The following is an 8,964-nucleotide window of genomic DNA, read 5'->3' as shown; positions in this document are numbered from 1 at the left end:
AATAAAAAACTATGAAATAATTGGAATAAATAATGACTCTAGTACGGGCGATGAACAACATATTAAAATTTTAGATGATTCCATTGAATAGTTCTTTTTTATTGAAACTTGGTACACGTATTACTCTTTCCAAAGTGGAATAGGGCACTGAAAATGGGCGAAATCGGTCAACAACCATTCTCAACTGCCACACAACGGAAATTAAAAAAAGGAAACATCTTGACATCTCTGAGGAAAAATTACTCAAAATTGGTACAAATGGTGAACCCAAAAAATAAATGCGATGCAAGTAAAATGAAAAAAAAATGGGCCCACTTTTTGGTAAATGCGACCATCTCGATAATAACATGTATTGTACCCCACCTCACTTCTATTCGATATACATAAATATTATTTTTTAAAACGGACGTTAACCACGACCTCTCTCTTTGAAACAAACAAAACAAAATTTCTGTTCGCCCCTCTGTAGATAGAAGCTATGTGGGTCCAATTGTTTATGAGTTTTGATTGCAAAAGTTAACAGCCAGCCTCAATTAAATTTTATTAAAATATGCGCGGCTATGTAAATTTCGATCCGAATCGAATTTAGCCTTCCTTACTTGTTTCTTGGAATATTTTTTTCCTGCGCTGCTTGTGAAGCAATCCGTTGTGACATTAAGCAAATTTATCAGATAAACGCATTGCATGCAATGGAAAGCCCATAAAAGGGTGCAAAGTGGAAATCTTGATAGCGAGAGCGGAGCGTAACCTTTGGTTATTTATTGAGTAAAGGAGTTGCGAATTAATTTTTAAGTTGTTTTCGTAAAAAACTAATTTGATTTTGTTTTTGAAGTGAAAACTTCCTTAGAATCGTTGGGAGTGATTTGAGACTCGATGAAACGAAAAAAGCGACACTCTTGGCTACGAAGCGTTATATTATATGTTGATATAAACGTAGCGACGAACAAAATAACTTTTAGGCCAGCGCCGACAGCATGGCGCGATAGCCGAGCGGCTAGCAATGTGAGCTTCCGATCCAAAATCCTTGGTTCGAATCACAAGAACAAAATTTTTTTATACAGTTATTTTATTTTATTTTATTTTATGATATGTTTATGAGGAGCTTTTTTTCATGGCAGAAATACACTCGGTGTTTTGCCATTGCCTGCTGAGGGTTGAGCGCTATTAGAAAAATAGTTTTCCTTAATTTTGGTGTTTTCACCGAGATTCGAACTGACGTTCTCTCTGTGAATTCTGAATAGTACTCACGCACCAACCCATTCGGCTACGGCGTTTGTTTAATTTTACTGATGCAAAAATGAGGAAAAATATATGAATAAAGTTTGCTTACTGTTTCCTGTTTATTTTCCAAAGGTGACGGAGAACCAAAAAAAAAAGTCGATTTTCAAACAAATACGAGTGCATATGTGTAATTGTGTTAGAGTTTCGGTCACGCCCCAGCAAAACCCGCGTGCATATGTGTTTGTAGCATTCGAAAAAATGTAATTGTGTTAGAGTTTCGGTCACGCAGGTTTTGCTGGGGACGCTCATAATAGCAACCGCGTGTGTATTTTTATATTCGTAAATATTTTCATTTTTAAATATTTACCGCAACTATGCCGAAAAATAATGCGGAAAAGTGTCGTGAATATCGACAGAAAAAAAATCAATAAATAGCATCACGGAATTCATTCACGAAAATTTAATAAAGTATACACCAGAAGTATCGCGGATACTTAGAAAAGATTACGATAAAGTTCCAATGATTTTAAGTGGCGATTTTAACGTAAATTTTGCATTGGACACAGCGGTTCCTTCAATTGACTTTCTCAATACAACATACAATTTAAAAATGTGTAACAATCGAACTGAATCGACAACACGATCAAGAACAACAATTGACGCGGTATTTCAAAGATATGTTGACAACATCGAAACCAAAGCATTTGTATCATATTTTAGCTATCATAAGCCACTCGTATCATTTGTTGAAATTGAAAACATTGAGGATGAATAATAATAAAATGAAGAAAATAAAATATGAACTTTATAGCAATATTATAATGAACCTATAATTATCCCGCTCCTAATGCTGCTTTCGTCTCATTCTCTCTCAGTTTGTTTTACGGAAGGTTTCACTTCTATCGCGTCTAACCGTTAGACTGGTATTTTTTTTTAAACAATTACTCTAACAGCAGACGGCCGTTGATATAAGTGGACTGAGAGCATACTTAGAGAAAAAAATTAAATGTCCTGAACCAAAAAGTTGATACTACTAACACATTGCTACAAAGACACGCCCTATATTAATAATTCTGAAAAATTTTTCATAAACACTCCAATTGATGGTGTTAAAATTTCACACACATACATATACATATACTACTGTGGGCAAAAAGTAGGGTGAATTTGGTTGTAAAATGAAAAATCTTTATTTATTCTTGTAAATCAATTTCATCCCCTTCAAAATAATCCCCTCTCGATGAAATACACTTATGCCAACGATTTTTCCAATCACCGAAACATGCCAAATAGTCCATTTCCGGTATAGCCATCAGCACCTTCTTCGATTCAGCTTTTATCTCCTCAATCGACTCGAAACGCGTTCTCCGGAGTGGTCTCCTGAGTTTTGGGAATAGCCAGAAGTCACTCGAAGCCAAATCAGGCGAACACGGTGGTTGCGCAACGATATGCGTGGAATTTTTGGCGAAATGGTCACGAAAAACGAGTGCAGTGTGAGACGGTGGATTATCGTGATGTAGAAACCAAAAGTTGTTGGCCCATAATTCTGGTCTTTTTAGACGAATTGCTTCACGTAAACGACGCATAACGCTCAAATAATACTCCTTATTAACAGTTTGGCCAGGTGGAAGGAATTCATAGTGCACCACACCACGAAAATCAAAAAAAACTGTTATCATGACCTTTATTTTTGAACGACTTTGACGTACTCTTTTCGGTCTGGCCTCGCCTTTAGCACGATATTCGCTTGATTGGTCGGTTGTTTGAGGGTCGTAAGCATAAATCCAAGTCTCATCTCCCGTAATGATGCATTTGAGCTTGTCCTGATAATCTGATCCTTCACAGATCCTTCTGATATTCCGATCATATCAGTAAGGTCTTTTTTTTATTATGTGGTTTTTGCAGCTCAAGCCTGATATCGTTTTATACGGGTTGACTATGAGATCATAATAATCGGTTTAATAGGCCAATTTGTTTGCTATTCATAATAGATGATATAACGCAAACTTCATAGTCATATCTATAGACGTTGGATAAAACAACTTAAGATTAATAAATACTTAGCTTTCATACAAAAATTGTGTATTTTATCTGCAGCTATGAATAATATGACTAATTACATATTACATTAGAATCGAGCAATTAGGCTTTTGGCAGGTAGAAATCGCTAAGCTGAGGTGAGTTGCTTAGAAAAAAATGCACATCTATGCATTTAACGGAATCAATCAACTGTTCATCGGTAGATACTAAAATCATCAACTATGGGAAAGTAAAAAGTACTACACGGCTTGAAAAATTCGTTTAATTTTAAACTCTACGCATGAATGCAGTTTCCCACTCTCTGTGACCAGACTGAATCAAATTATTTGCAATGCTTAATTACTCGCCTTAAAAAAATAATGAAAAAACTTAGCTTAGACATACAATAGTATGCGAATTCTGCATAGGGAATATATCACCCGCTCACTAAACTTGTGTAAATGTGTGTATGTATGTACGTATATATAATATTATATGTACCTATATATGCAAATATCAACACGAGACTTCATTTATATGGAAATTCACTAAAAAAAAGTGCACTGAATGTTAATGACGCGCGACTCTTCTCCCAGTTTAGTCAGATAACAACCAAGATATGTACGTAGAGAAAAAAAACACAAACATTAATAAACGCAGGTAGGGGCAGGCGCAGAGAAGCGTATTCTTGGTTATTTTGCTCTCTTAGTGATTTAAGCTTCTTTTATTTTCTTTTATTACATAGCTTAAAATTAAACGGGCGGAAAGTGGAAATTGCATATATAATATGTATAAGGGAATGTAAGTGTTACAGGTGCGCGAGAGTTCATTCTCCCCACTAAGAGCGACGAAGGGGATAAAAGCTAATTTAAATTTAATAGACACGCTCTCAAGGGATTTTCGCCTTTTGGTGAGCGTTTTTGCTTTCTACCTTTTGTCAGATACTGTTATCACAGCAACGCCGTCAACTTTGGTTGTTTTTTTTTGTGCGCTCTTTCAAACAACATTTTTAGTGCTCTTCTCGGATACATTTAGCAGAGAAGTCTATTAAAACTAAAATTTATTTGAGTGTAGATGATGAAAAAAAAACAGCAACAATGTTTAACTATAAAATACATTAAATAGCCTTTTTGACTTTTGCACATATTATTTAGGCCACTAGGATGACAAATGGTGCGATGAAGCAGAAAATGATGCAAACGTGTGTATATATGTAAGTATGTTTAGTGTTTTTTTAAATTAAAGGCTTAAAAAATTGAAATAAAAAATTATTTTAAAAAGTAGCAAACAGTTTCAAACATTCATTAATAAAAGTTAATACGCCGCGAGTTACGTATGTAAAGAGTGGTTAAATTTTAAGGGCCGATGTTGAATGTCAACCACACCTAAACGTCAAGCTTTTTTCTGTATTTCATTTGACATTTTTCAATTTCAGACTAACTCAATTTGAACCATGGAAAGATATATAATCGAGCAACGCGTTCAAGTTATTCAGACTTATTATGTAAACGGGCGTTCAAATCGAAATGCATATCGCGCACTTCGTGAAGAAAATCATCTTCAGTGATGAGGCACATTTTCACCTCAGTGGACTCGTCAATAAACAGAATTGCCGCATTTGGGCGAATGATAATCCAAGAGTGATTGCTCAAAAACCAATGCACCCACAAAGAGTGACTGTTTGGTGCGGTTTATGGGCCGGCGGCATCATTGGGCCATATTTTTTTCAAAATGAGGCCGGTCAGGCAATTACTGTGAATAGTGTTCGCTATCGTGAGATGATAACGAACTTTTTATGGCCCGAATTGGAAGATATGGATGTGAACGATATGTGGTTTCAACAGGACGGTGCCACTTGTCACACAGCTAACGAAACAATAGCTCTTTTGCGCGAAAAATTTGATGGCCGAATAATCTCACGTCGCGGCGATGACAATTGACCGCCAAGATCATGTAATTTGACATCGTTATACTTCTTTCTTTGGGAATATTTGAAAGAAAAGGTGTACGTGGATAACCCAGCAACAATTCAAGAGCTAAAGGATGAGATAATTGGGCACATTAACGGCATGGAACCTCAATTATGCCTCAGCGTCATCGAAAATTTGGAACATCGGATGGAGGTGTGCCGCCGAGTCCGTAGAGTAGGGACGTAGAAGTTCGTTCAATAAGTAAAAATTAATATGAATTTCTTTCAAAGATGCATAGATAAGGAGTGGAGGCTTGTTTTCAATCTTCGAAAACAAAAACAAAAGTCATAGAAATTTGCCACTAAATTACTTGGAAGGTCTTAAAAATGTTGTTGTATATATTTTTAAGCTCAAAACGATAAGGTGTAAAAAATAAAGAGAACGAATCTCACCATTGATAATTTAATTGTAACTCTTACCAAAAAGGATCTCTTTAAGTCTTCAAAGACGATTGCAGCGGAAAACAACAACTTCGTATTAGTGTGAACTGTACGGCGTTGATTGTGCAAAATGAAACTATCAGGTAGAATAGCGCGTACACAAGTTTGTTGAAACAAACCAATTTAAGGGAGAGGAATACTTTTGCTTAAGAGCACAAGTCATGCTGTGGACCAGAGGGTATCAAAAACTGGTACTCGTATAATATTCTTTTGACTGGTATAGCATGAGCTAGTGAACATGCTCTCATACTCAAAACTCACGCCATTGTGCTCTCAAACTAGGACTCACTAGAAAATATTCACTTCTCATAATCCCATTGCTTGCTCGTGTAGTAGTGAGCGTGCGTATATCTCACAATCACTGATCGCTTCCACTTGGCTGGGCTTGCTTGTTTTTTGCAAGTGTTAGATAGATTCCTTGCTTGCTGTTAGATGAGTTAAGTGGCTTATAGTTCATTCATGTTTATCCATGCAGTCATTCTTTGTGTGTAAAAACCTTCAGGTTACTCGCTGTCGTGTGATTTCTTTAATCTAATGCTGGAAAATATCGTGTTAGCCGCCGAAGTTAATCGCTCAGAAACCTATTTTATCATCGGCCTTAAGAACCGCGCTTTTAGATCTGCCTTTTCTAAGCTGAATAAAGAAGCGAAGCGAAGCGAATGCTTCTGGTGGTGAATGAGGACAAGACAAAGTACCTCTTGCCATCAAATCACAATCGAAAAAGTATCGCCACCCACGTCACTATTTTCATTTCCATTTCGGTAGCATTTCCAAGTATCTACTACTCTGGAATAAGTGGAAAGTTGAGTAGTAAAGTTCTCTCTCGACGAACAAAATTAACATTTCATAAGGCTCTGGTCATGCCCATACTATCGTATAGCGCAGAAGCTTGGACGATGACAATATCCGAATAGGCGGTCCTTGAAATATTTGAGAGAAACGTCGAGCCTACTAAACGTCAATATCTTTCAACTGGGATATCTGTCCGTGTATAGCATTTTTTTGTCGGGACAGATTAGGAAGTACAAAACTCTGACAACAATAAGTCCATTGTACTGCACTCGGGTTCCCTTTTTAATTTTCTTTAAATCTACCCGACCTCCGAAAAAATCAGAGTAGATCTTGTGGTGCCAAGGATCTAAGAGGATCGCTTCTTAATACAACAGTGCCAAAGACCTCAAGCCTGATTCGAGCGAAGGCCGGGCAGACGCACAGAAAGTGGTCCGCCGTCTCATTCTCCTCTCCACATGTTGGGCAGAGTGCACTGCCTGAGATGCTTACCTTTTCCATGTGCTTCGTCCACAGAAAATGGCCCGTCATCCGTCCAACCAGCTGTCTGCAGTCCCTTCTGCTTAATGACAGGAGGACTTGCGACAGTCGATCGGACATGACAGGTAACATCAGTTTAGTCCATCTGCAGCTTCTCTCAGCCTGTCTCGGCCTGCCAAGCTCGCTTGCGGGTTGTAGTAAGCCATTTGCTAACCTTGGATTTGATGGCTGCATATCGGGATCTGCTTTGTGTAGTTTACATAATTATTTTGCGGAGCATTTCCATTTCGTCGTGCTTCACTTCAGTTTTGTTTAAAAAAATGCATACATACATACACAAGTCCCCACCAGCATGGACTTCTACATATGGAACCATCCTCCACAAAATAGTAAGCGTTTGAAAGATAACAGCAAATAACAGAAACAATTCCAATTTGCGTGCTACTCATACGTTATAGTCCGGGAGTCAGGAGTCGATTTTGGACTACGTTTTTATATCGTTAAATTCTTGACTATACTTGTGATTTAGCTTTCATGAATAACGAAAGTGAACGTCAGCTGGCGCACCCGCGGTGGGTGTGATTATGGGAGGGTACGAAACGTGTCGAAAAAAAATTTCTACCAACTCATTTTATACCGGCTGAAATTTCTTTCATGTATTGTGGACATTTAGTAGAAAAAATAATAATAAGCTGCGGGGTAGAGGGGGGAAAACACGTCAGCTGAACAGGTGAACTTGTAAAAAAAATTGAAAAGTAAAACTACTTTATGCCGATTGAAATGTTCAAATATTATAGTATTAATAAATGAAAATGCAAAAATAATCGTCAGCTGATTGTCCGTTGGGGGAAAAGACGTCAGTCGTAGCATTGAAGATTCCACGCGCCGCCGAGATGTATGAACGCAATGATACATTCTTGCTTTGGCTGACGGTCTTCCCACTGGTATAAACGCAGCTGACCATCATTATTATATTTTCATATGTGTCCAAAATTATGTAAAAAAAGTTCAATCGGCATAAAGTAGTCTTACTTTTTAATTTATTTTACAAGTTCGCCTGTTCAGCTGACGTATTTTCCCCCCTCTACGGCGCAGCTGACTATTTTTTTGTTTTATTCTACTAAATTTCAACAATACACAAACAAATTTCAGTCGGTATTAAATGAGTTGTGAACAAATTTTTTTCGACACGTTGCGCAGCATCCCACGCACGTACCAACCGCTACTGGATCAGCTGACGGTCATCCATTGGATGGCGTCTGCCTTCAGTATTGAGGTCAAAAAGACCTCTGGTTCCCGGACTATTAGGCATTACGGAAATTCACCGAAGAGCACCTGAAAGCCTACTACAAAAAAGTAAGTGTACGAGTACTTTTCTGAGAGTATATATATTTATACAGGGTGGGCCATATAGCGTTTGCTTTTTGAACCACTTATTTTTTTGAGAATGGTAACACAAATGACATATCAAATGTGTTTACAATTTACTTAAGGTTTGACATTTAGGAAATGGGACGCTATACGCTTAAACAAAATTGGGAAATATTGAAAACTTATTTCCAAAGTGGTGAGTATTCTTCTTCTTTTCTGATTTTCACATCGCATAATTGTCGGATTTTGGGCTCAGAAAATCCACACGTTACTGTAGAGAAGCAAATGCATCCACAACGAGTCACTGTTTGGTGCGGTTTTTGGTCTCTCGGCATCATCGGGCCATTTTTTTCGAAAATGAGCGAGCCTTACCGTGACATGCTCAACGAGTTGTTTCCAAAAATTGAAGAGGATGACATGGACGACATTTGGTTTCAACAGGTCGGTGCAACTTGTCACACTGCCAAAGTTACACTCGAACTTTTGGCTACCGTTTTTGAAAACCGAATAATCAGCCGAAATTCCGATATCAATTGGCCTCCTCGGAGCTGTGATTTAAGCCCGTTGGACTATATTTTGTGGGGAGCCGTTAAGGACAAATGCTATGCGAACCATCCAGAGACGTCCAAGTTGCCATTCATGAAATTGGAGCCCAAACAATCGAAAATGTGCTT

This window comes from Anastrepha obliqua, chromosome 3 (genome assembly GCF_027943255.1).
Source record: "Anastrepha obliqua isolate idAnaObli1 chromosome 3, idAnaObli1_1.0, whole genome shotgun sequence".
NCBI lineage: Eukaryota > Metazoa > Arthropoda > Insecta > Diptera > Tephritidae > Anastrepha > Anastrepha obliqua.
The sequence above is the reverse complement of the archived record's forward strand: the minus strand, read 5'-3'. Positions refer to the sequence as shown.